Genomic DNA, 26,826 nt, shown 5'->3' with positions numbered 1-26,826 from the left:
GTAAGCAGCGCACGTGAGCGAATCTAATAGCAGGACTGTGTTACTACGATTGTACAGAGCAACTCTGTCAATACGCAGGTGTATCAATCAGTAGGGCCATGGTAAACAGAGTGATGTATCGTGTCTGTTGCATAAATAAAGAGTCTTTGATGTAATTGCTTCAGAGAAATATGAAAGTAAGCCTATCAGGAAAGTAATGCGAGACATGTAGCATGGGTCATGTCTTGCAGAACCTCTTACATCTGAGCTGTAGGCCTGCACAGCGTCCCTTTGGCGCAGAGGATAGCGCGTTGGACTTCTAATCCAAAGGTTGTGGGTTCGATCCCCACAAGGGACGGGCAATTTTTAAAAACGTGTGCCAATCTCCAGATGGGTACTGACGTATGGGAAATCACAAGCCTCTGCAAAAGTTGAAAATTGTTGTGACCTCAGTTCTATGCTCAAGTATGTAGACCTTACACATATAAGCCAACTTCTCGTAGATCTGTTATCCATGACGCTGTTATGTGGAAATGCAGTAAAAACGGAACCATATCTTCACGTGCCTGTTGACGGGAATTTTCTTTCAATACCCAATTTTTACCTACTGATACAAATATAGCAATAGAACGCACATTTCGTACAGAAACAAATACAATGAAGAGAAAAGATTTTGAATTACTTCATGAGTCAATGTATGTAATCCCAGTGATGATCTTTAATTCTTCCAGCCCAAGGTGAGAGGGTTTCAGTTTTCTCGGCCACAAGTGAGAAAAGTAGACAGTTCCACAACAAGATATTCTGCTATGTTTCCTTAAGTGCTTCCATTAAACAATGGCACTCTGTATCTATAGAAACGGCGACAATTTTCACTTCGGCACAGGGGGCTTTTACTGGAGACTGTCAAGGGGGAACTTGCTAGATACATGAAGGGAGAAGATCAGACAGAGACGTCTGACGCTCCGCTGACGCTTGCTGAAAACTACATTAAGTATGATTCCCGCCTATAACTGACGGCGAGAGAGATGCATCATCTGTCCACTTCTCATCGAAGCACACTGTCACCAAGCAATGGCTGACGCTTCGAGGACGGCTTGAAATTGCTAGGGAGGTGATGCAGCTAAAGTTCCTGGTAAATGTGCTAACAGGGCACACACGTTCGTGGGAGTGTATACATATGATGGGGACCGGCTGTGACACAGCAGTCAACCAAAGTCAAAAAATGTGACTAATCATACAGTGTTTCCTTTACCACTTCGTTAGTGAATGCTGTTCTAAAGAGCGCAATTCCCATCTATCGGTAAGCAGCGCACGTGAGCGAATCTAATAGCAGGACTGTGTTACTACGATTGTACAGAGCAATTCTGTCAATACGCAGGTGTATCAATCAGTAGGGCCATGGTAAACAGAGCGATGTATCGTGTCTGTTGCATAAATAAAGAGTCTTTGATGTAATTGCTTCAGAGAAATATGAAAGTAAGCCTATCAGGAAAGTAATGCGAGACATGTAGCATGGGTCATGTCTTGCAGAACCTCTTACATCTGAGCTGTAGGCCTGCACAGCGTCCTTTTGGCGCAGAGGATAGCGCGTTGGACTTCTAATCCAAAGGTCGTGGGTTCGATCCCCACAAGGGATGGGCAATTTTTAAAAACGTGTGCCAATCTCCAGATGGGTACTGACGTATGGGAAATCACAAGCCTCTGCAAAAGTTGAAAATTGTTGTGACCTCAGTTCTATGCTCAAGTATGTAGACCTTACACATATAAGCCAAATTCTCGTAGATCTGTTATCCATGACGCTGTTATGTGTAAATGCAGTAAAAACGGAACCATATCTTCACGTGCCTGTTGACGGGAATTTTCTTTCAATACCCAATTTTTACCTACTGATATAAATATAGCAATAGAACGCACATTTCGTACAGAAACAAATACAATGAAGAGAAAAGATTTTGAATTACTTCATGAGTCAATGTATGTAATCCCAGTGATGATCTTTAATTCTTCCAGCCCAAGGTGAGAGGGTTTCAGTTTTCTCGGCCACAAGTGAGAAAAGTAGACAGTTCCACAACAAGATATTCTGCTATGTTTCCTTAAGTGCTTCCATTAAACAATGGCACTCTGTATCTATAGAAACGGCGACAATTTTCACTTCGGCACAGGGGGCTTTTACTGGAGACTGTCAAGGGGAAACTTGCTATATACATGAAGGGAGAAGATCAGACAGAGACGTCTGACGCTCCGCTGACGCTTGCCGAAAACTACATTAAGTATGATTCCCGCCTATAACTGACGGCGAGAGAGATGCATCATCTGTCCACTTCTCATCGAAGCACACTGTCACCAAGCAATGGCTGACGCTTCGAGGACGGCTTGAAATTGCTAGGGAGGTGATGCAGCTAAAGTTCCTGGTAAATGTGCTAACAGGGCACACACGTTCGTGGGAGTGTATACATATGATGGGGACCGGCTGTGACACAGCAGTCAACCAAAGTCAAAAAATGTGACTAATCATACAGTGTTTCCTTTACCACTTCGTTAGTGAATGCTGTTCTAAAGAGCGCAATTCCCATCTATCGGTAAGCAGCGCACGTGAGCGAATCTAATAGCAGGACTGTGTTACTACGATTGTACAGAGCAACTCTGTCAATACGCAGGTGTATCAATCAGTAGGGCCATGGTAAACAGAGCGATGTATCGTGTCTGTTGCATAAATAAAGAGTCTTTGATGTAATTGCTTCAGAGAAATATGAAAGTAAGCCTATCAGGAAAGTAATGCGAGACATGTAGCATGGGTCATGTCTTGCAGAACCTCTTACATCTGAGCTGTAGGCCTGCACAGCGTCCCTTTGGCGCAGAGGATAGCGCGTTGGACTTCTAATCCAAAGGTCGTGGGTTCGATCCCCACAAGGGACGGGCAATTTTTAAAAACGTGTGCCAATCTCCAGGTGGGTACTGACGTATGGGAAATCACAAGCCTCTGCAAAAGTTGAAAATTGTTGTGACCTCAGTTTGCTCAAGTATGTAGACCTTACACATATAAGCCAAATTCTCGTAGATCTGTTATCCATGACAATGCAGTAAAAACGGAACCATATCTTCACGTGCCTGTTGACGGGAATTTTCTTTCAATACCCAATTTTTACCTACTGATATAAATATAGCAATAGAACGCACATTTCGTACAGAAACAAATACAATGAAGAGAAAAGATTTTGAATTACTTCATGAGTCAATGTATGTAATCCCAGTGATGATCTTTAATTCTTCCAGCCCAAGGTGAGAGGGTTTCAGTTTTCTCGGCCACAAGTGAGAAAAGTAGACAGTTCCACAACAAGATATTCTGCTATGTTTCCTTAAGTGCTTCCATTAAACAATGGCACTCTGTATCTATAGAAACGGCGACAATTTTCACTTCGGCACAGGGGGCTTTTACTGGAGACTGTCAAGGGGGAACTTGCTAGATACATGAAGGGAGAAGATCAGACAGAGACGTCTGACGCTCCGCTGACGCTTGCCGAAAACTACATTAAGTATGATTCCCGCCTATAACTGACGGCGAGAGAGATGCATCATCTGTCCACTTCTCATCGAAGCACACTGTCACCGAGCAATGGCTGACGCTTCGAGGACGGCTTGAAATTGCTAGGGAGGTGATGCAGCTAAAGTTCCTGGTAAATGTGCTAACAGGGCACACACGTTCGTGGGAGTGTATACATATGATGGGGACCGGCTGTGACACAGCAGTCAACCAAAGTCAAAAAATGTGACTAATCATACAGTGTTTCCTTTACCACTTCGTTAGTGAATGCTGTTCTAAAGAGCGCAATTCCCATCTATCGGTAAGCAGCGCACGTGAGCGAATCTAATAGCAGGACTGTGTTACTACGATTGTACAGAGCAACTCTGTCAATACGCAGGTGTATCAATCAGTAGGGCCATGGTAAACAGAGCGATGTATCGTGTCTGTTGCATAAATAAAGAGTCTTTGATGTAATTGCTTCAGAGAAATATGAAAGTAAGCCTATCAGGAAAGTAATGCGAGACATGTAGCATGGGTCATGTCTTGCAGAATCTCTTACATATGAGCTGTAGGCCTGCACAGCGTCCCTTTGGCGCAGAGGATAGCGCGTTGGACTTCTAATCCAAAGGTTGTGGGTTCGATCACCACAAGGGACGGGCAATTTTTAAAAACGTGTGCCAATCTCCAGATGGGTACTGACGTATGGGAAATCACAAGCCTCTGCAAAAGTTGAAAATTGTTGTGACCTCAGTTCTATGCTCAAGTATGTAGACCTTACACATATAAGCCAACTTCTCGTAGATCTGTTATCCATGACGCTGTTATGTGGAAATGCAGTAAAAACGGAACCATATCTTCACGTGCCTGTTGACGGGAATTTTCTTTCAATACCCAATTTTTACCTACTGATATAAATATAGCAATAGAACGCACATTTCGTACAGAAACAAATACAATGAAGAGAAAAGATTTTGAATTACTTCATGAGTCAATGTATGTAATCCCAGTGATGATCTTTAATTCTTCCAGCCCAAGGTGAGAGGGTTTCAGTTTTCTCGGCCACAAGTGAGAAAAGTAGACAGTTCCACAACAAGATATTCTGCTATGTTTCCTTAAGTGCTTCCATTAAACAATGGCACTCTGTATCTATAGAAACGGCGACAATTTTCACTTCGGCACAGGGGGCTTTTACTGGAGACTGTCAAGGGGGAACTTGCTAGATACATGAAGGGAGAAGATCAGACAGAGACGTCTGACGCTCCGCTGACGCTTGCCGAAAACTACATTAAGTATGATTCCCGCCTATAACTGACGGCGAGAGAGATGCATCATCTGTCCACTTCTCATCGAAGCACACTGTCACCAAGCAATGGCTGACGCTTCGAGGACGGCTTGAAATTGCTAGGGAGGTGATGCAGCTAAAGTTCCTGGTAAATGTGCTAACAGGGCACACACGTTCGTGGGAGTGTATACATATGATGGGGACCGGCTGTGACACAGCAGTCAACCAAAGTCAAAAAATGTGACTAATCATACAGTGTTTCCTTTACCACTTCGTTAGTGAATGCTGTTCTAAAGAGCGCAATTCCCATCTATCGGTAAGCAGCGCACGTGAGCGAATCTAATAGCAGGACTGTGTTACTACGATTGTACAGAGCAACTCTGTCAATACGCAGGTGTATCAATCAGTAGGGCCATCGTAAACAGAGCGATGTATCGTGTCTGTTGCATAAATAAAGAGTCTTTGATGTAATTGCTTCAGAGAAATATGAAAGTAAGCCTATCAGGAAAGTAATGCGAGACATGTAGCATGGGTCATGTCTTGCAGAACCTCTTACATCTGAGCTGTAGGCCTGCACAGCGTCCCTTTGGCGCAGAGGATAGCGCGTTGGACTTCTAATCCAAAGGTCGTGGGTTCGATCCCCACAAGGGACTGGCAATTTTTAAAAACGTGTGCCAATCTCCAGATGGGTACTGACGTATGGGAAATCACAAGCCTCTGCAAAAGTTGAAAATTGTTGTGACCTCAGTTCTATGCTCAAGTATGTAGACCTTACACATATAAGCCAAATTCTCGTAGATCTGTTATCCATGACGCTGTTATGTGTAAATGCAGTAAAAACGGAACCATATCTTCACGTGCCTGTTGACGGGAATTTTCTTTCAATACCCAATTTTTACCTACTGATATAAATATAGCAATAGAACGCACATTTCGTACAGAAACAAATACAATGAAGAGAAAAGATTTTGAATTACTTCATGAGTCAATGTATGTAATCCCAGTGATGATCTTTAATTCTTCCAGCCCAAGGTGAGAGGGTTTCAGTTTTCTCGGCCACAAGTGAGAAAAGTAGACAGTTCCACAACAAGATATTCTGCTATGTTTCCTTAAGTGCTTCCATTAAACAATGGCACTCTGTATCTATAGAAACGGCGACAATTTTCACTTCGGCACAGGGGGCTTTTACTGGAGACTGTCAAGGGGGAACTTGCTAGATACATGAAGGGAGAAGATCAGACAGAGACGTCTGACGCTCCGCTGACGCTTGCCGAAAACTACATTAAGTATGATTCCCGCCTATAACTGACGGCGAGAGAGATGCATCATCTGTCCACTTCTCATCGAAGCACACTGTCACCAAGCAATGGCTGACGCTTCGAGGACGGCTTGAAATTGCTAGGGAGGTGATGCAGCTAAAGTTCCTGGTAAATGTGCTAACAGGGCACACACGTTCGTGGGAGTGTATACATATGATGGGGACCGGCTGTGACACAGCAGTCAACCAAAGTCAAAAAATGTGACTAATCATACAGTGTTTCCTTTACCACTTCGTTAGTGAATGCTGTTCTAAAGAGCGCAATTCCCATCTATCGGTAAGCAGCGCACGTGAGCGAATCTAATAGCAGGACTGTGTTACTACGATTGTACAGAGCAACTCTGTCAATACGCAGGTGTATCAATCAGTAGGGCCATGGTAAACAGAGCGATGTATCGTGTCTGTTGCATAAATAAAGAGTCTTTGATGTAATTGCTTCAGAGAAATATGAAAGTAAGCCTATCAGGAAAGTAATGCGAGACATGTAGCATGGGTCATGTCTTGCAGAACCTCTTACATCTGAGCTGTAGGCCTGCACAGCATCCCTTTGGCGCAGAGGATAGCGCGTTGGACTTCTAATCCAAAGGTCGTGGGTTCGATCCCCACAAGGGACGGGCAATTTTTAAAAACGTGTGCCAATCTCCAGGTGGGTACTGACGTATGGGAAATCACAAGCCTCTGCAAAAGTTGAAAATTGTTGTGACCTCAGTTCTATGCTCAAGTATGTAGACCTTACACATATAAGCCAACTTCTCGTAGATCTGTTATCCATGACGCTGTTATGTGGAAATGCAGTAAAAACGGAACCATATCTTCACGTGCCTGTTGACGGGAATTTTCTTTCAATACCCAATTTTTACCTACTGATATAAATATAGCAATAGAACGCACATTTCGTACAGAAACAAATACAATGAAGAGAAAAGATTTTGAATTACTTCATGAGTCAATGTATGTAATCCCAGTGATGATCTTTAATTCTTCCAGCCCAAGGTGAGAGGGTTTCAGTTTTCTCGGCCACAAGTGAGAAAAGTAGACAGTTCCACAACAAGATATTCTGCTATGTTTCCTTAAGTGCTTCCATTAAACAATGGCACTCTGTATCTATAGAAACGGCGACAATTTTCACTTCGGCACAGGGGGCTTTTACTGGAGACTGTCAAGGGGGAACTTGCTAGATACATGAAGGGAGAAGATCAGACAGAGACGTCTGACGCTCCGCTGACGCTTGCCGAAAACTACATTAAGTATGATTCCCGCCTATAACTGACGGCGAGAGAGATGCATCATCTGTCCACTTCTCATCGAAGCACACTGTCACCAAGCAATGGCTGACGCTTCGAGGACGGCTTGAAATTGCTAGGGAGGTGATGCAGCTAAAGTTCCTGGTAAATGTGCTAACAGGGCACACACGTTCGTGGGAGTGTATACATATGATGGGGACCGGCTGTGACACAGCAGTCAACCAAAGTCAAAAAATGTGACTAATCATACAGTGTTTCCTTTACCACTTCGTTAGTGAATGCTGTTCTAAAGAGCGCAATTCCCATCTATCGGTAAGCAGCGCACGTGAGCGAATCTAATAGCAGGACTGTGTTACTACGATTGTACAGAGCAACTCTGTCAATACGCAGGTGTATCAATCAGTAGGGCCATGGTAAACAGAGCGATGTATCGTGTCTGTTGCATAAATAAAGAGTCTTTGATGTAATTGCTTCAGAGAAATATGAAAGTAAGCCTATCAGGAAAGTAATGCGAGACATGTAGCATGGGTCATGTCTTGCAGAACCTCTTACATCTGAGCTGTAGGCCTGCACAGCGTCCTTTTGGCGCAGAGGATAGCGCGTTGGACTTCTAATCCAAAGGTCGTGGGTTCGATCCCCACAAGGGATGGGCAATTTTTAAAAACGTGTGCCAATCTCCAGATGGGTACTGACGTATGGGAAATCACAAGCCTCTGCAAAAGTTGAAAATTGTTGTGACCTCAGTTCTATGCTCAAGTATGTAGACCTTACACATATAAGCCAAATTCTCGTAGATCTGTTATCCATGACGCTGTTATGTGTAAATGCAGTAAAAACGGAACCATATCTTCACGTGCCTGTTGACGGGAATTTTCTTTCAATACCCAATTTTTACCTACTGATATAAATATAGCAATAGAACGCACATTTCGTACAGAAACAAATACAATGAAGAGAAAAGATTTTGAATTACTTCATGAGTCAATGTATGTAATCCCAGTGATGATCTTTAATTCTTCCAGCCCAAGGTGAGAGGGTTTCAGTTTTCTCGGCCACAAGTGAGAAAAGTAGACAGTTCCACAACAAGATATTCTGCTATGTTTCCTTAAGTGCTTCCATTAAACAATGGCACTCTGTATCTATAGAAACGGCGACAATTTTCACTTCGGCACAGGGGGCTTTTACTGGAGACTGTCAAGGGGAAACTTGCTATATACATGAAGGGAGAAGATCAGACAGAGACGTCTGACGCTCCGCTGACGCTTGCCGAAAACTACATTAAGTATGATTCCCGCCTATAACTGACGGCGAGAGAGATGCATCATCTGTCCACTTCTCATCGAAGCACACTGTCACCAAGCAATGGCTGACGCTTCGAGGACGGCTTGAAATTGCTAGGGAGGTGATGCAGCTAAAGTTCCTGGTAAATGTGCTAACAGGGCACACACGTTCGTGGGAGTGTATACATATGATGGGGACCGGCTGTGACACAGCAGTCAACCAAAGTCAAAAAATGTGACTAATCATACAGTGTTTCCTTTACCACTTCGTTAGTGAATGCTGTTCTAAAGAGCGCAATTCCCATCTATGGGTAAGCAGCGCACGTGAGCGAATCTAATAGCAGGACTGTGTTACTACGATTGTACAGAGCAACTCTGTCAATACGCAGGTGTATCAATCAGTAGGGCCATGGTAAACAGAGCGATGTATCGTGTCTGTTGCATAAATAAAGAGTCTTTGATGTAATTGCTTCAGAGAAATATGAAAGTAAGCCTATCAGGAAAGTAATGCGAGACATGTAGCATGGGTCATGTCTTGCAGAACCTCTTACATCTGAGCTGTAGGCCTGCACAGCGTCCCTTTGGCGCAGAGGATAGCGCGTTGGACTTCTAATCCAAAGGTCGTGGGTTCGATCCCCACAAGGGACGGGCAATTTTTAAAAACGTGTGCCAATCTCCAGGTGGGTACTGACGTATGGGAAATCACAAGCCTCTGCAAAAGTTGAAAATTGTTGTGACCTCAGTTCTATGCTCAAGTATGTAGACCTTACACATATAAGCCAAATTCTCGTAGATCTGTTATCCATGACAATGCAGTAAAAACGGAACCATATCTTCACGTGCCTGTTGACGGGAATTTTCTTTCAATACCCAATTTTTACCTACTGATATAAATATAGCAATAGAACGCACATTTCGTACAGAAACAAATACAATGAAGAGAAAAGATTTTGAATTACTTCATGAGTCAATGTATGTAATCCCAGTGATGATCTTTAATTCTTCCAGCCCAAGGTGAGAGGGTTTCAGTTTTCTCGGCCCCAAGTGAGAAAAGTAGACAGTTCCACAACAAGATATTCTGCTATGTTTCCTTAAGTGCTTCCATTAAACAATGGCACTCTGTATCTATAGAAACGGCGACAATTTTCACTTCGGCACAGGGGGCTTTTACTGGAGACTGTCAAGGGGGAACTTGCTAGATACATGAAGGGAGAAGATCAGACAGAGACGTCTGACGCTCCGCTGACGCTTGCCGAAAACTACATTAAGTATGATTCCCGCCTATAACTGACGGCGAGAGAGATGCATCATCTGTCCACTTCTCATCGAAGCACACTGTCACCGAGCAATGGCTGACGCTTCGAGGACGGCTTGAAATTGCTAGGGAGGTGATGCAGCTAAAGTTCCTGGTAAATGTGCTAACAGGGCACACACGTTCGTGGGAGTGTATACATATGATGGGGACCGGCTGTGACACAGCAGTCAACCAAAGTCAAAAAATGTGACTAATCATACAGTGTTTCCTTTACCACTTCGTTAGTGAATGCTGTTCTAAAGAGCGCAATTCCCATCTATCGGTAAGCAGCGCACGTGAGCGAATCTAATAGCAGGACTGTGTTACTACGATTGTACAGAGCAACTCTGTCGATACGCAGGTGTATCAATCAGTAGGGCCATGGTAAACAGAGCGATGTATCGTGTCTGTTGCATAAATAAAGAGTCTTTGATGTAATTGCTTCAGAGAAATATGAAAGTAAGCCTATCAGGAAAGTAATGCGAGACATGTAGCATGGGTCATGTCTTGCAGAATCTCTTACATATGAGCTGTAGGCCTGCACAGCGTCCCTTTGGCGCAGAGGATAGCGCGTTGGACTTCTAATCCAAAGGTCATGGGTTCGATCCCCACAAGGGACAGGCAATTTTTAAAAACGTGTGCCAATCTCCAGATGGGTACTGACGTATGGGAAATCACAAGCCTCTGCAAAAGTTGAAAATTGTTGTGACCTCAGTTCTATGCTCAAGTATGTAGACCTTACACATATAAGCCAAATTCTCGTAGATCTGTTATCCATGACGCTGTTATGTGTAAATGCAGTAAAAACGGAACCATATCTTCACGTGCCTGTTGACGGGAATTTTCTTTCAATACCCAATTTTTACCTACTGATATAAATATAGCAATAGAACGCACATTTCGTACAGAAACAAATACAATGAAGAGAAAAGATTTTGAATTACTTCATGAGTCAATGTATGTAATCCCAGTGATGATCTTTAATTCTTCCAGCCCAAGGTGAGAGGGTTTCAGTTTTCTCGGCCACAAGTGAGAAAAGTAGACAGTTCCACAACAAGATATTCTGCTATGTTTCCTTAAGTGCTTCCATTAAACAATGGCACTCTGTATCTATAGAAACGGCGACAATTTTCACTTCGGCACAAGGGGCTTTTACTGGAGACTGTCAAGGGGGAACTTGGTAGATACATGAAGGGAGAAGATCAGACAGAGACGTCTGACGCTCCGCTGACGCTTGCCGAAAACTACATTAAGTATGATTCCCGCCTATAACTGATGGCGAGAGAGATGCATCATCTGTCCACTTCTCATCGAAGCACACTGTCACCAAGCAATGGCTGACGCTTCGAGGACGGCTTGAAATTGCTAGGGAGGTGATGCAGCTAAAGTTCCTGGTAAATGTGCTAACAGGGCACACACGTTCGTGGGAGTGTATACATATGATGGGGACCAGCTGTGACACAGCAGTCAACCAAAGTCAAAAAATGTGACTAATCATACAGTGTTTCCTTTACCACTTCGTTAGTGAATGCTGTTCTAAAGAGCGCAATTCCCATCTATCGGTAAGCAGCGCACGTGAGCGAATCTAATAGCAGGACTGTGTTACTACGATTGTACAGAGCAACTCTGTCAATACGCAGGTGTATCAATCAGTAGGGCCATGGTAAACAGAGCGATGTATCGTGTCTGTTGCATAAATAAAGAGTCTTTGATGTAATTGCTTCAGAGAAATATGAAAGTAAGCCTATCAGGAAAGTAATGCGAGACATGTAGCATGGGTCATGTCTTGCAGAACCTCTTACATCTGAGCTGTAGTCCTGCACAGCATCCCTTTGGCGCAGAGGATAGCGCGTTGGACTTCTAATCCAAAGGTCGTGGGTTCGATCCCCACAAGGGACGGGCAATTTTTAAAAACGTGTGCCAATCTCCAGGTGGGTACTGACGTATGGGAAATCACAAGCCTCTGCAAAAGTTGAAAATTGTTGTGACCTCAGTTCTATGCTCAAGTATGTAGACCTTACACATATAAGCCAACTTCTCGTAGATCTGTTATCCATGACGCTGTTATGTGGAAATGCAGTAAAAACGGAACCATATCTTCACGTGCCTGTTGACGGGAATTTTCTTTCAATACCCAATTTTTACCTACTGATATAAATATAGCAATAGAACGCACATTTCGTACAGAAACAAATACAATGAAGAGAAAAGATTTTGAATTACTTCATGAGTCAATGTATGTAATCCCAGTGATGATCTTTAATTCTTCCAGCCCAAGGTGAGAGGGTTTCAGTTTTCTCGGCCACAAGTGAGAAAAGTAGACAGTTCCACAACAAGATATTCTGCTATGTTTCCTTAAGTGCTTCCATTGAACAATGGCACTCTGTATCTATAGAAACGGCGACAATTTTCACTTCGGCACAGGGGGCTTTTACTGGAGACTGTCAAGGGGGAACTTGCTAGATACATGAAGGGAGAAGATCAGACAGAGACGTCTGACGCTCCGCTGACGCTTGCCGAAAACTACATTAAGTATGATTCCCGCCTATAACTGACGGCGAGAGAGATGCATCATCTGTCCACTTCTCATCGAAGCACACTGTCACCAAGCAATGGCTGACGCTTCGAGGACGGCTTGAAATTGCTAGGGAGGTGATGCAGCTAAAGTTCCTGGTAAATGTGCTAACAGGGCACACACGTTCGTGGGAGTGTATACATATGATGGGGACCGGCTGTGACACAGCAGTCAACCAAAGTCAAAAAATGTGACTAATCATACAGTGTTTCCTTTACCACTTCGTTAGTGAATGCTGTTCTAAAGAGCGCAATTCCCATCTATCGGTAAGCAGCGCACGTGAGCGAATCTAATAGCAGGACTGTGTTACTACGATTGTACAGAGCAACTCTGTCAATACGCAGGTGTATCAATCAGTAGGGCCATCGTAAACAGAGCGATGTATCGTGTCTGTTGCATAAATAAAGAGTCTTTGATGTAATTGCTTCAGAGAAATATGAAAGTAAGCCTATCAGGAAAGTAATGCGAGACATGTAGCATGGGTCATGTCTTGCAGAACCTCTTACATCTGAGCTGTAGGCCTGCACAGCGTCCCTTTGGCGCAGAGGATAGCGCGTTGGACTTCTAATCCAAAGGTCGTGGGTTCGATCCCCACAAGGGACGGGCAATTTTTAAAAACGTGTGCCAATCTCCAGGTGGGTACTGACGTATGGGAAATCACAAGCCTCTGCAAAAGTTGAAAATTGTTGTGACCTCAGTTCTATGCTCAAGTATGTAGACCTTACACATATAAGCCAAATTCTCGTAGATCTGTTATCCATGACGCTGTTATGTGTAAATGCAGTAAAAACGGAACCATATCTTCACGTGCCTGTTGACGGGAATTTTCTTTCAATACCCAATTTTTACCTACTGATATAAATATAGCAATAGAACGCACATTTCGTACAGAAACAAATACAATGAAGAGAAAAGATTTTGAATTACTTCATGAGTCAATGTATGTAATCCCAGTGATGATCTTTAATTCTTCCAGCCCAAGGTGAGAGGGTTTCAGTTTTCTCGGCCACAAGTGAGAAAAGTAGACAGTTCCACAACAAGATATTCTGCTATGTTTCCTTAAGTGCTTCCATTAAACAATGGCACTCTGTATCTATAGAAACGGCGACAATTTTCACTTCGGCACAGGGGGCTTTTACTGGAGACTGTCAAGGGGGAACTTGCTAGATACATGAAGGGAGAAGATCAGACAGAGACGTCTGACGCTCCGCTGACGCTTGCCGAAAACTACATTAAGTATGATTCCCGCCTATAACTGACGGCGAGAGAGATGCATCATCTGTCCACTTCTCATCGAAGCACACTGTCACCAAGCAATGGCTGACGCTTCGAGGACGGCTTGAAATTGCTAGGGAGGTGATGCAGCTAAAGTTCCTGGTAAATGTGCTAACAGGGCACACACGTTCGTGGGAGTGTATACATATGATGGGGACCGGCTGTGACACAGCAGTCAACCAAAGTCAAAAAATGTGACTAATCATACAGTGTTTCCTTTACCACTTCGTTAGTGAATGCTGTTCTAAAGAGCGCAATTCCCATCTATCGGTAAGCAGCGCACGTGAGCGAATCTAATAGCAGGACTGTGTTACTACGATTGTACAGAGCAACTCTGTCAATACGCAGGTGTATCAATCAGTAGGGCCATGGTAAACAGAGCGATGTATCGTGTCTGTTGCATAAATAAAGAGTCTTTGATGTAATTGCTTCAGAGAAATATGAAAGTAAGCCTATCAGGAAAGTAATGCGAGACATGTAGCATGGGTCATGTCTTGCAGAACCTCTTACATCTGAGCTGTAGGCCTGCACAGCGTCCCTTTGGCGCAGAGGATAGCGCGTTGGACTTCTATTTCAAAGGTCGTGGGTTCGATCCCCACAAGGGACGGGCAATTTTTAAAAACGTGTGCCAATCTCCAGATGGGTACTGACGTATGGGAAATCACAAGCCTCTGCAAAAGTTGAAAATTGTTGTGACCTCAGTTCTATGCTCAAGTATGTAGACCTTACACATATAAGCCAAATTCTCGTAGATCTGTTATCCATGACGCTGTTACGTGTAAATGCAGTAAAAACGGAACCATATCTTCACGTGCCTGTTGACGGGAATTTTCTTTCAATACCCAATTTTTACCTACTGATATAAATATAGCAATAGAACGCACATTTCGTACAGAAACAAATACAATGAAGAGAAAAGATTTTGAATTACTTCATGAGTCAATGTATGTAATCCCAGTGATGATCTTTAATTCTTCCAGCCCAAGGTGAGAGGGTTTCAGTTTTCTCGGCCACAAGTGAGAAAAGTAGACAGTTCCACAACAAGATATTCTGCTATGTTTCCTTAAGTGCTTCCATTGAACAATGGCACTCTGTATCTATAGAAACGGCGACAATTTTCACTTCGGCACAGGGGGCTTTTACTGGAGACTGTCAAGGGGGAACTTGCTAGATACATGAAGGGAGAAGATCAGACAGAGACGTCTGACGCTCCGCTGACGCTTGCCGAAAACTACATTAAGTATGATTCCCGCCTATAACTGACGGCGAGAGAGATGCATCATCTGTCCACTTCTCATCGAAGCACACTGTCACCAAGCAATGGCTGACGCTTCGAGGACGGCTTGAAATTGCTAGGGAGGTGATGCAGCTAAAGTTCCTGGTAAATGTGCTAACAGGGCACACACGTTCGTGGGAGTGTATACATATGATGGGGACCGGCTGTGACACAGCAGTCAACCAAAGTCAAAAAATGTGACTAATCATACAGTGTTTCCTTTACCACTTCGTTAGTGAATGCTGTTCTAAAGAGCGCAATTCCCATCTATCGGTAAGCAGCGCACGTGAGCGAATCTAATAGCAGGACTGTGTTACTACGATTGTACAGAGCAACTCTGTCAATACGCAGGTGTATCAATCAGTAGGGCCATGGTAAACAGAGCGATGTATCGTGTCTGTTGCATAAATAAAGAGTCTTTGATGTAATTGCTTCAGAGAAATATGAAAGTAAGCCTATCAGGAAAGTAATGCGAGACATGTAGCATGGGCCATGTCTTGCAGAACCTCTTACATCTGAGCTGTAGGCCTGCACAGCGTCCCTTTGGCGCAGAGGATAGCGCGTTGGACTTCTATTTCAAAGGTCGTGGGTTCGATCCCCACAAGGGACGGGCAATTTTTAAAAACGTGTGCCAATCTCCAGATGGGTACTGACGTATGGGAAATCACAAGCCTCTGCAAAAGTTGAAAATTGTTGTGACCTCAGTTCTATGCTCAAGTATGTAGACCTTACACATATAAGCCAAATTCTCGTAGATCTGTTATCCATGACGCTGTTACGTGTAAATGCAGTAAAAACGGAACCATATCTTCACGTGCCTGTTGACGGGAATTTTCTTTCAATACCCAATTTTTACCTACTGATATAAATATAGCAATAGAACGCACATTTCGTACAGAAACAAATACAATGAAGAGAAAAGATTTTGAATTACTTCGTGAGTCAATGTATGTAATCCCAGTGATGATCTTTAATTCTTCCAGCCCAAGGTGAGAGGGTTTCAGTTTTCTCGGCCACAAGTGAGAAAAGTAGACAGTTCCACAACAAGATATTCTGCTATGTTTCCTTAAGTGCTTCCATTAAACAATGGCACTCTGTATCTATAGAAACGGCGACAATTTTCACTTCGGCACAGGGGGCTTTTACTGGAGACTGTCAAGGGGGAACTTGCTAGATACATGAAGGGAGAAGATCAGACAGAGACGTCTGACGCTCCGCTGACGCTTGCTGAAAACTACATTAAGTATGATTCCCGCCTATAACTGACGGCGAGAGAGATGCATCATCTGTCCACTTCTCATCGAAGCACACTGTCACCAAGCAATGGCTGACGCTTCGAGGACGGCTTGAAATTGCTAGGGAGGTGATGCAGCTAAAGTTCCTGGTAAATGTGCTAACAGGGCACACACGTTCGTGGGAGTGTATACATATGATGGGGACCGGCTGTGACACAGCAGTCAACCAAAGTCAAAAAATGTGACTAATCATACAGTGTTTCCTTTACCACTTCGTTAGTGAATGCTGTTCTAAAGAGCGCAATTCCCATCTATCGGTAAGCAGCGCACGTGAGCGAATCTAATAGCAGGACTGTGTTACTACGATTGTACAGAGCAACTCTGTCAATACGCAGGTGTATCAATCAGTAGGGCCATGGTAAACAGAGCGATGTATCGTGTCTGTTGCATAAATAAAGAGTCTTTGATGTAATTGCTTCAGAGAAATATGAAAGTAAGCCTATCAGGAAAGTAATGCGAGACATGTAGCATGGGTCATGTCTTGCAGAACCTCTTACATCTGAGCTGTAGGCCTGCACAGCGTCCCTTTGGCGCAGAGGATAGCGCGTTGGACTTCTAATCATTCTGGCTTTAGCCGTCGCCGCGGTCGGACGTGCTTGTTGTTTACTCCGCGTACGCTAGCGCTATCGCCGGTGTTTGGTGTTTACGTGAAGTTAGCTGTACATTTTCGCTGTTATTTTTTGAGTGGTGTCTCTGATAAGTGTTTTTATAGTGCTTTCGTCCGTTCCACGTTTCGTGCTTCGCCGCAATTTCGGTTGTTGCCGGAATTTCGTCGGAACCGACGACCATGTCTGACACCGTCAGGAAGAATACTTTAGTCTTCTCGTTCGAGAAAGGAACACGGCCGGTCCAACCCACTGCGCTGGAAATCCACGATTGGCTGACTGAGGTAATCGGTATTAATTCTGACTCTGTTCATACCACGCAATTAGATGCTGAAAAATACTGTGTTTTTGTTAAATTTCTGAACTCAGTGACAGTCGATAAGTTGCTTGCAAAATGGGGTAATTCCGTCGAATTTGTTCATCGAGACGGTTCAAAAAGTAATGTCTCTGTACGAAAAGCTGATATCATGTACACCAATGTCAGGATTTTGAATGTTCCAATTGAAATTGATAATCAGTTGATCAAGGACGCTCTATCTAAATATGGCGAAGTTAAATCTATCTATAACGAAAGATGGTCGAAGCTATACAAGATACAGTGTTTTAATGGCATTAGATCCGTTGAAATGGAGGTGAAAGCCAACATTCCGTCCCATATATCCGTTGCAGGCCATAAAGCACATGTTGTGTATTCTGGTCAGGAGCGCACGTGCAATATTTGCAATGAGACAGGTCATTTCCGACAAGATTGTCCGCGCCGTGTTTTTGTTCTTAGGAACAATCTAACACAGCGTCAAAAACTGACCCTCAGCGATGTCTTACCAAATAGCACTTCCCTTCTTTCGGTTAACGACAGTGGTGCATGTACTTCTGCAGTGCCCGCCATAACTACTACGGAGTTCCCTCCCCTGAGCGTCATTACATCACACCCTTCTGTTCCCGATTGCGATCTCCAGAATAAGAAGCGACCGTTGGAAACGACCGATGACGGCTCGGACGGCGAGTCCGCCCGTAATTCGCCTTCCACCCGCAAGCAGAAGCAGTGTAATGCGGATGTGCTCGAGGAAACAAACAGTACATGTATTGACGTGACGACAGCCGCTGAGGCAACCCGGCCGCTGTCGGCGGCTGAACAGGAACAAACGGTCCACGGAGGGGACGCAGTAACGATTGTCGCGGAGACGGAAGAGGCGCACTCCGAAGCACAAGAGGTGACGGAGCGGAACCCAACTCAAGAACTTACAGACCCACAAACCGCCGACTCAGTCAGTGCTCTGGAGCTAGTGACGGAAGAACAAGGAAATGGCACTCGTAAAAAGGACGCTGTTGAGGCAGCTTCGGTCACAACGGTGGTAAAGATAGACAATCCGAATGACGGCGCGTTGAACCAAGATGTCCGAAGACGCCGACTCAAACCGCTACCTACTCTCAAAGCTTCCCGTAACCAAAGCAAACAACAACCAGCACAAGAGGAAGCGACGGCCAAGAACGTCTTGTATGAAATCATCACGGAAAGACCTAAGGAGGTACCTTCAAGTGACATTAGTGATGCAAAGCCCCTCGGTAAAACTAAAACCCGAGATGTTCGGAATCCTGCACCAAAATGAGGCTGTAAGATGAAAAAAAAAGGGATTTTGTTGAACCAGTTTCATTTCTAATTGTACTACTGTCTTAGTCATATTTCAGAGGAACCAGATGAAGTGATTACCGAGCTTCAAATACTGACTATTCTTTTAGATGTTTGTTTAAGCGGAGTCGTTTCTCTCTTCTAGAAGCTGCACATCTCTTTTCTTTTTTTTTATTAATATTTTGTTATCTTTTTAATCACTTATTTACTTTTTATGCAAACTAAATGTCCCAGGCATATACAATTACGACTATCAATATTAACAGGATTACATCCGTGACTAAAGTTACAGCGCTCAAGGATTATTTATATGAGTCAGGGACGGACATTGCTTTCCTACAGGAAGTTGTGCTGACTAATCTTACAGTGCCTGGATATTTGGCGATTTTAAATGTCTCACTTGACACCAACGTCGGTACAGCAATTTTAGTCAGGGAGGGGATTCCTGTCTCGGATATCGAGAGGTTGGACTCCGGCAGAGCGATAGGTATAAAAGTCTTTGGTTCTACCCTTATCAATCTGTATGCCCCTTCTGGCACATCCAATAGAATGGAAAGAGCACAGTTCTATAAAGAAGAAATCATTTATTTATTACGGAAAAACCCAAAAGATCTTATAATAGGCGGTGATTTTAATTGTGTGATAAATAAGAAAGACCAGGTTCCGAATTTTAATAACTGCAGTGAACTGAAGCGTTTCGTCACTGTTTTACAGCTTAAAGATGCTTGGGAAATAATGTATCCCACTTTTGTGGCATTTACATTCCTAGGTCCTCACTCACGTAGCAGGATCGACAGACTCTACATATCGCAAAGTCTAGTTAGCTCCTTCATTAAAGCAGAGACGATTCCAGTTTACTTTTCTGATCATAGCTCCGTGCTAGCTTCCATCAACCTTACTGCGCAACCCACTCGCCGTTTTAGAAGTTCATGGCACCTTAATACGTCACTGATGCAGGACGACGGATTAGAAGAAAGTTTGACAGAAGCGTGGGCATTGTGCCTCCGCTCTGCAGATAGACACGTCTCAGTACTAGACTGGTGGTGCAACAGGGCAAAGCCTAAACTGAGAAAAGTTCTCATCCAGTATAGTGTACAACGATCGAAAGACTTGAAAAATTCCATAGAATTTTATTATACCATGCTGCGAAATTTATATGAGCAGGCAAACACTTCCAACGTCCGTCTGGCAGATATCAAGCAAACTAAGGCCAAATTGCTCAGTCTTAAAAGACAGCAGATGGAGGGTCTGAAATTAAAATCCAAGGCTAAGACAGTCGTGGAGGATGAACATGCTTCCTTGTACCATCTACTGAAGCACGAAAGAAACAGGAGACGCACCTTCATTGATGGACTTCAGTCTGAAACTGGCGAGACACTCACGACTCAGAGAGACATCGTCAATGCAGTGCACAAATATTACGAAGACCTATACACTGCCAACCCGGTATGTGAAGAGTCCTTCGATGAGTTCCTTAGTTACATAGCTCCACAGGTCTCGGACGAGGAAAACGAAGACCTTCTCGTTGAGTGTACTAACGAAGATATCCACAGAATCATCTGCAAATCTCCTCTGAGGAAATCGCCGGGACCGGATGGTTTGCCTGTTGAATTTTATAAACGATACTGGCCACTGATTGGTGACATGTTTACCCGAATGACGAACGAGGTGCTTCAGGGAAAGCATTTACCTGCTGTTTTTAAAGAGAGCACAATAGTACTAATCCCAAAAAATGCTGCAAAAAGAAACCTCAACAACTTTCGTCCTATCTCCCTGTTAAACTCTGATTATAAAATCATCGGCAGAATTTTAAACAAAAGACTCTCTCAGTTGGCCAAAAAGATAGTAAGTCCATACCAGTCCTGTGTGCCTACCAAGAGCATTTTCAAAAGCATAGCTGAATATAGAGATATAATTGCCATCACTGCTGTGACCACCATAAAATGTGCTATCATGTTTATTGACTTCCAGAAAGCATTTGATCGTGTGGATCATAGATTCCTTAGTGCCACACTGAACAAAATAGGTTTTAATGAGCGAGTCGTAAGTGTGATCAGCAATGTTGCAACAGGCATCAGCGCTTGTATATCAGTTAACTGCCAGAGGACAAAGCAGATTCAGATCAGGCGCGGCGTTCCTCAAGGAAGCCCCCTCTCCATGTTCCTATTCGTGCTTTCATTAGAACCTTTCCTCCGCAGTGTTCATGCCACTCTAACTGGCATCACATTATCTGGTCACCGAACAGTCATAAACGCCTATGCCGATGATGTCGGAGTCGTCCTGCGAAATCCCGACGACATTTTGAAATTGGAAACGCTAATTAAAAAGTACTGTAGAGTCTCCGGAGCAGGTGTCAACGCAAACAAAAGCAAACTCCTAAACCTGCGGGGTTTTCAACATACCACCTTAGCCTGGGCCACAATGGTCACCCAATGCAAAGCACTAGGAATAACACTGACACCTTGTCCGTTAAAAATGGCAGCTATCAATTGGAGAAATACGTCGGGACAACTTCTTGGAACAACAAGAGAAAACCTCCACCGTAACTTGAACCAAGTTCAGAGGGTGATTTTCATTAACCACTGCATTCTCTCCAGGAGTTACTTTATAGCACAGATCTTCCCACTACCGAAAATGATTGGAAAAAAGATAATGTCTACCATTGCCAGCTATCTTTGGAGAGGGGATATATTCAGAGTCGACGCAAAAACTGCGACCTTAGATCCCAGGAATGGAGGTTTGGGGTTAGTTGACATCAGAAATAAGGCGTCTGCGCTTTTTATAAAAAGGACCGCCACTATCCTTAGCGACCACGCTGATAGCATTACAACTAAATTATTTGAAGTTGTCAGGCCTGCCAGTTTACAGGCGCCGGTGAATGTGCAAAAAATAAATAACCGGCTCCAGTACGTTCGTGTATATTTTGTGGAATTCAGCTATCTCAGCGGTGTCATCATCAACTCACGACGGATCACGGCCCGCGATATTCTGTCCCATCGAAAGAAAATGGAGGGGAGAAACAAATTGGAAAGTAAATACCCACACACTGATTGGGACGCCATATGGAAAAATATTAATATGCGTGGTCTACCATCAGACGTCAAGTCAGCGTGGTATAAAACAGTGAATGAGACCGTAAGCACCAATGAAAGGTTACATGCAATCGGCGTTAGCGACACGAACCTATGTCTCAAATGTAAATTGATCGACACGTTAGTGCACAGATTCACGTGCGGTGGCAATCTACAACTCTGTAATTGGATTAGGGAACAACTGGCTTTTCTTACGAGATCTTCGGTGGAAAATTTTCCCCCTGTTACATTCCTCAGGCCTCAGACTTGCTATTTTCCAGCAGCAAAAAACAACTCGGTCCATTGGTTAATGGGACACTATGTGAATTACGTAATTAATCACCTGGGAAATGACAATTCCACTGATTTTTACATGTACTTGAAGTGTGCTTTTTATAACGCCCTGAAATATAAAGACCACAAGAAAAACTACGGCAATATGCTTAAAATTGTATTCGAGCGACTGGGCATTGGTTGACAAGCCAACGAGATAAACAAAAATCGTTTATTTAAGCGAAACGACGCTTAAACAAAAACAATTGGGGAGAAGTACACTTTTACAGTCTCATATTACAATCACTTATCTTCTGCTGGCAAAGAAGGCTATTCTGTTTATTGCACAGAAGAAGCCGAAGCCGAAAGCCAGTATCGCAGGGTTAAAGGTAAATTGTTTTCTTATACATTCATTTTATGACTGAGAAGGAAGTCTCATTTGTTTCCATGGAAGGGAACATACTTTTTTATTATTATTATTAATCTAAAAAAAAAAAAAAAAAAAAAAAAAAAAAAGAAGCCACAGCTCATCGCCTCGTCACACTGCCGTCCACCAGGTGTGAGTGCAAGTGTCGCCTCTCTGGGCAGTGCAGATGTGTCCATTTTAGCTTGCAGACAATTACGTGTAGCAATTTATGAGCTAACGCAAGTCAAATGTTTTAGCGTGTGTATCTGCTAGATACTGCCTCTCACATGGTAGAGAGGCTCACTCCTTCTTGTGTCTCGTTCTCTGCACACGAGTTGCACGTGGCATCGATATAGCAAAGGTTTTCTAGAGAAAGCGAAGTCAATATTACATGAATCGAGTCGACATGTTTGCTTCTTACGATGATGGAATCAGAAGAAATGTGTGTGGTACTTCACTGCATCTGCTGCTCGCCTTTCAGCGTCCCTATGTCTTATCAGACGAAGATGACAAAAAAAAAAAAAAAAAAAAAAAAAAAAAAAAAAAAAATCCAAAGGTCGTGGGTTCGATCCCCACAAGGGACGGGCAATTTTTAAAAACGTGTGCCAATCTCCAGATGGGTACTGACGTATGGGAAATCACAAGCCTCTGCAAAAGTTGAAAATTGTTGTGACCTCAGTTCTATGCTCAAGTATGTAGACCTTACACATATAAGCCAAATTCTCGTAGATCTGTTATCCATGACGCTGTTATGTGTAAATGCAGTAAAAACGGAACCATATCTTCACGTGCCTGTTGACGGGAATTTTCTTTCAATACCCAATTTTTACCTACTGATATAAATATAGCAATAGAACGCACATTTCGTACAGAAACAAATACAATGAAGAGAAAAGATTTTGAATTACTTCATGAGTCAATGTATGTAATCCCAGTGATGATCTTTAATTCTTCCAGCCCAAGGTGAGAGGGTTTCAGTTTTCTCGGCCACAAGTGAGAAAAGTAGACAGTTCCACAACAAGATATTCTGCTATGTTTCCTTAAGTGCTTCCATTAAACAATGGCACTCTGTATCTATAGAAACGGCGACAATTTTCACTTCGGCACAGGGGGCTTTTACTGGAGACTGTCAAGGGGGAACTTGCTAGATACATGAAGGGAGAAGATCAGACAGAGACGTCTGATGCTCCGCTGACGCTTGCCGAAAACTACATTAAGTATGATTCCCGCCTATAACTGACGGCGAGAGAGATGCATCATCTGTCCACTTCTCATCGAAGCACACTGTCACCAAGCAATGGCTGACGCTTCGAGGACGGCTTGAAATTGCTAGGGAGGTGATGCAGCTAAAGTTCCTGGTAAATGTGCTAACAGGGCACACACGTTCGTGGGAGTGTATACATATGATGGGGACCGGCTGTGACACAGCAGTCAACCAAAGTCAAAAAATGTGACTAATCATACAGTGTTTCCTTTACCACTTCGTTAGTGAATGCTGTTCTAAAGAGCGCAATTCCCATCTATCGGTAAGCAGCGCACGTGAGCGAATCTAATAGCAGGACTGTGTTACTACGATTGTACAGAGCAACTCTGTCAATACGCAGGTGTATCAATCAGTAGGGCCATGGTAAACAGAGCGATGTATCGTGTCTGTTGCATAAATAAAGAGTCTTTGATGTAATTGCTTCAGAGAAATATGAAAGTAAGCCTATCAGGAAAGTAATGCGAGACATGTAGCATGGGTCATGTCTTGCAGAACCTCTTACATCTGAGCTGTAGGCCTGCACAGCGTCCCTTTGGCGCAGAGGATAGCGCGTTGGACTTCTAAACCAAAGGTCGTGGGTTCGATCCCCACAAGGGACGGGCAATTTTTAAAAACGTGTGCCAATCTCCAGGTGGGTACTGACGTATGGGAAATCACAAGCCTCTGCAAAAGTTGAAAATTGTTGTGACCTCAGTTCTATGCTCAAGTATGTAGACCTTACACATATAAGCCAAATTCTCGTAGATCTGTTATCCATGACGCTGTTATGTGTAAATGCAGTAAAAACGGAACCATATCTTCACGTGCCTGTTGACGGGAATTTTCTTTCAATACCCAATTTTTACCTACTGATATAAATATAGCAATAGAACGCACATTTCGTACAGAAACAAATACAATGAAGAGAAAAGATTTTGAATTACTTCATGAGTCAATGTATGTAATCCCAGTGATGATCTTTAATTCTTCCAGCCCAAGGAGACAGGGTTTCAGTTTTCTCGGCCACAAGTGAGAAAAGTAGACAGTTCCACAACAAGATATTCTGCTATGTTTCCTTAAGTGCTTCCATTAAACAATGGCACTCTGTATCTATAGAAACGGCGACAATTTTCACTTCGGCACAGGGGGCTTTTACTGGAGACTGTCAAGGGGGAACTTGCTAGATACATGAAGGGAGAAGATCAGACAGAGACGTCTGACGCTCCGGTGACGCTTGCCGAAAACTACATTAAGTATGATTCCCGCCTATAACTGACGGCGAGAGAGATGCATCATCTGTCCACTTCTCATCGAAGCACACTGTCACCAAGCAATGGCTGACGCTTCGAGGACGGCTTGAAATTGCTAGGGAGGTGATGCAGCTAAAGTTCCTGGTAAATGTGCTAACAGGGCACACACGTTCGTGGGAGTGTATACATATGATGGGGACCGGCTGTGACACAGCAGTCAACCAAAGTCAAAAAATGTGACTAATCATACAGTGTTTCCTTTACCACTTCGTTAGTGAATGCTGTTCTAAAGAGCGCAATTCCCATCTATCGGTAAGCAGCGCACGTGAGCGAATCTAATAGCAGGACTGTGTTACTACGATTGTACAGAGCAACTCTGTCAATACGCAGGTGTATCAATCAGTAGGGCCATGGTAAACAGAGCGATGTATCGTGTCTGTTGCATAAATAAAGAGTCTTTGATGTAATTGCTTCAGAGAAATATGAAAGTAAGCCTATCAGGAAAGTAATGCGAGACATGTAGCATGGGTCATGTCTTGCAGAACCTCTTACATCTGAGCTGTAGGCCTGCACAGCGTCCCTTTGGCGCAGAGGATAGCGCGTTGGACTTCTAATCCAAAGGTCGTGGGTTCGATCCCCACAAGGGACGGGCAATTTTTAAAAACGTGTGCCAATCTCCAGGTGGGTACTGACGTATGGGAAATCACAAGCCTCTGCAAAAGTTGAAAATTGTTGTGACCTCAGTTCTATGCTCAAGTATGTAGACCTTACACATATAAGCCAAATTCTCGTAGATCTGTTATCCATGACGCTGTTATGTGTAAATGCAGTAAAAACGGAACCATATCTTCACGTGCCTGTTGACGGGAATTTTCTTTCAATACCCAATTTTTACCTACTGATATAAATATAGCAATAGAACGCACATTTCGTACAGAAACAAATACAATGAAGAGAAAAGATTTTGAATTACTTCATGAGTCAATGTATGTAATCCCAGTGATGATCTTTAATTCTTCCAGCCCAAGGTGAGAGGGTTTCAGTTTTCTCGGCCACAAGTGAGAAAAGTAGACAGTTCCACAACAAGATATTCTGCTATGTTTCCTTAAGTGCTTCCATTAAACAATGGCACTCTGTATCTATAGAAACGGCGACAATTTTCACTTCGGCACAGGGGGCTTTTACTGGAGACTGTCAAGGGGGAACTTGCTAGATACATGAAGGGAGAAGATCAGACAGAGACGTCTGACGCTCCGCTGACGCTTGCCGAAAACTACATTAAGTATGATTCCCGCCTATAACTGACGGCGAGAGAGATGCATCATCTGTCCACTTCTCATCGAAGCACACTGTCACCAAGCAATGGCTGACGCTTCGAGGACGGCTTGAAATTGCTAGGGAGGTGATGCAGCTAAAGTTCCTGGTAAATGTGCTAACAGGGCACACACGTTCGTGGGAGTGTATACATATGATGGGGACCGGCTGTGACACAGCAGTCAACCAAAGTCAAAAAATGTGACTAATCATACAGTGTTTCCTTTACCACTTCGTTAGTGAATGCTGTTCTAAAGAGCGCAATTCCCATCTATCGGTAAGCAGCGCACGTGAGCGAATCTAATAGCAGGACTGTGTTACTACGATTGTACAGAGCAACTCTGTCAATACGCAGGTGTATCAATCAGTAGGGCCATGGTAAACAGAGCGATGTATCGTGTCTGTTGCATAAATAAAGAGTCTTTGATGTAATTGCTTCAGAGAAATATGAAAGTAAGCCTATCAGGAAAGTAATGCGAGACATGTAGCATGGGTCATGTCTTGCAGAACCTCTTACATCTGAGCTGTAGGCCTGCACAGCGTCCCTTTGGCGCAGAGGATAGCGCGTTGGACTTCTAATCCAAAGGTCGTGGGTTCGATCCCCACAAGGGACGGGCAATTTTTAAAAACGTGTGCCAATCTCCAGGTGGGTACTGACGTATGGGAAATCACAAGCCTCTGCAAAAGTTGAAAATT

The 26,826-nt window shown here is 43.6% G+C and overlaps 16 non-coding genes across 16 annotated transcripts; all 16 read left to right on the top strand.

The window, feature by feature from the left end:
* The first annotated feature begins 264 nt into the window (after positions 1 to 264).
* Positions 265 to 337, top strand: Trnar-ucu (transfer RNA arginine (anticodon UCU)). Its single transcript has one exon. It is a non-coding gene; the product is annotated as a tRNA-Arg (tRNA).
* Positions 338 to 1,543: 1,206 nt separating this feature from the next.
* On the top strand, positions 1,544 to 1,616 carry Trnar-ucu (transfer RNA arginine (anticodon UCU)). The gene has a single exon. It is a non-coding gene; the product is annotated as a tRNA-Arg (tRNA).
* Positions 1,617 to 2,822: 1,206 nt separating this feature from the next.
* Trnar-ucu (transfer RNA arginine (anticodon UCU)) lies at positions 2,823 to 2,895 on the top strand. The gene has a single exon. It is a non-coding gene; the product is annotated as a tRNA-Arg (tRNA).
* A 1,190-nt stretch (positions 2,896 to 4,085) lies between these two features.
* Trnar-ucu (transfer RNA arginine (anticodon UCU)) lies at positions 4,086 to 4,158 on the top strand. The gene has a single exon. It is a non-coding gene; the product is annotated as a tRNA-Arg (tRNA).
* A 1,206-nt stretch (positions 4,159 to 5,364) lies between these two features.
* Trnar-ucu (transfer RNA arginine (anticodon UCU)) lies at positions 5,365 to 5,437 on the top strand. The gene has a single exon. It is a non-coding gene; the product is annotated as a tRNA-Arg (tRNA).
* A 1,206-nt stretch (positions 5,438 to 6,643) lies between these two features.
* On the top strand, positions 6,644 to 6,716 carry Trnar-ucu (transfer RNA arginine (anticodon UCU)). Its single transcript has one exon. It is a non-coding gene; the product is annotated as a tRNA-Arg (tRNA).
* Positions 6,717 to 7,922: 1,206 nt separating this feature from the next.
* On the top strand, positions 7,923 to 7,995 carry Trnar-ucu (transfer RNA arginine (anticodon UCU)). Its single transcript has one exon. It is a non-coding gene; the product is annotated as a tRNA-Arg (tRNA).
* Positions 7,996 to 9,201: 1,206 nt separating this feature from the next.
* Positions 9,202 to 9,274, top strand: Trnar-ucu (transfer RNA arginine (anticodon UCU)). The gene has a single exon. It is a non-coding gene; the product is annotated as a tRNA-Arg (tRNA).
* A 1,193-nt stretch (positions 9,275 to 10,467) lies between these two features.
* Positions 10,468 to 10,540, top strand: Trnar-ucu (transfer RNA arginine (anticodon UCU)). Its single transcript has one exon. It is a non-coding gene; the product is annotated as a tRNA-Arg (tRNA).
* Positions 10,541 to 11,746: 1,206 nt separating this feature from the next.
* On the top strand, positions 11,747 to 11,819 carry Trnar-ucu (transfer RNA arginine (anticodon UCU)). The gene has a single exon. It is a non-coding gene; the product is annotated as a tRNA-Arg (tRNA).
* A 1,206-nt stretch (positions 11,820 to 13,025) lies between these two features.
* Positions 13,026 to 13,098, top strand: Trnar-ucu (transfer RNA arginine (anticodon UCU)). Its single transcript has one exon. It is a non-coding gene; the product is annotated as a tRNA-Arg (tRNA).
* Positions 13,099 to 14,304: 1,206 nt separating this feature from the next.
* Trnar-ucu (transfer RNA arginine (anticodon UCU)) lies at positions 14,305 to 14,377 on the top strand. The gene has a single exon. It is a non-coding gene; the product is annotated as a tRNA-Arg (tRNA).
* A 1,206-nt stretch (positions 14,378 to 15,583) lies between these two features.
* Positions 15,584 to 15,656, top strand: Trnar-ucu (transfer RNA arginine (anticodon UCU)). The gene has a single exon. It is a non-coding gene; the product is annotated as a tRNA-Arg (tRNA).
* An 8,457-nt stretch (positions 15,657 to 24,113) lies between these two features.
* On the top strand, positions 24,114 to 24,186 carry Trnar-ucu (transfer RNA arginine (anticodon UCU)). Its single transcript has one exon. It is a non-coding gene; the product is annotated as a tRNA-Arg (tRNA).
* Positions 24,187 to 25,392: 1,206 nt separating this feature from the next.
* On the top strand, positions 25,393 to 25,465 carry Trnar-ucu (transfer RNA arginine (anticodon UCU)). Its single transcript has one exon. It is a non-coding gene; the product is annotated as a tRNA-Arg (tRNA).
* Positions 25,466 to 26,671: 1,206 nt separating this feature from the next.
* On the top strand, positions 26,672 to 26,744 carry Trnar-ucu (transfer RNA arginine (anticodon UCU)). Its single transcript has one exon. It is a non-coding gene; the product is annotated as a tRNA-Arg (tRNA).
* The last annotated feature ends 82 nt before the right edge of the window (positions 26,745 to 26,826 follow it).

The sequence above is a fragment of the Schistocerca gregaria genome, chromosome 1 (assembly GCF_023897955.1).
Source record: "Schistocerca gregaria isolate iqSchGreg1 chromosome 1, iqSchGreg1.2, whole genome shotgun sequence".
In the NCBI taxonomy this organism is placed as follows: Eukaryota; Metazoa; Arthropoda; class Insecta; order Orthoptera; family Acrididae; genus Schistocerca; species Schistocerca gregaria.
Note: the sequence above shows the minus strand (reverse complement) of the source record. Positions and strands in the feature narration are given on the sequence as shown.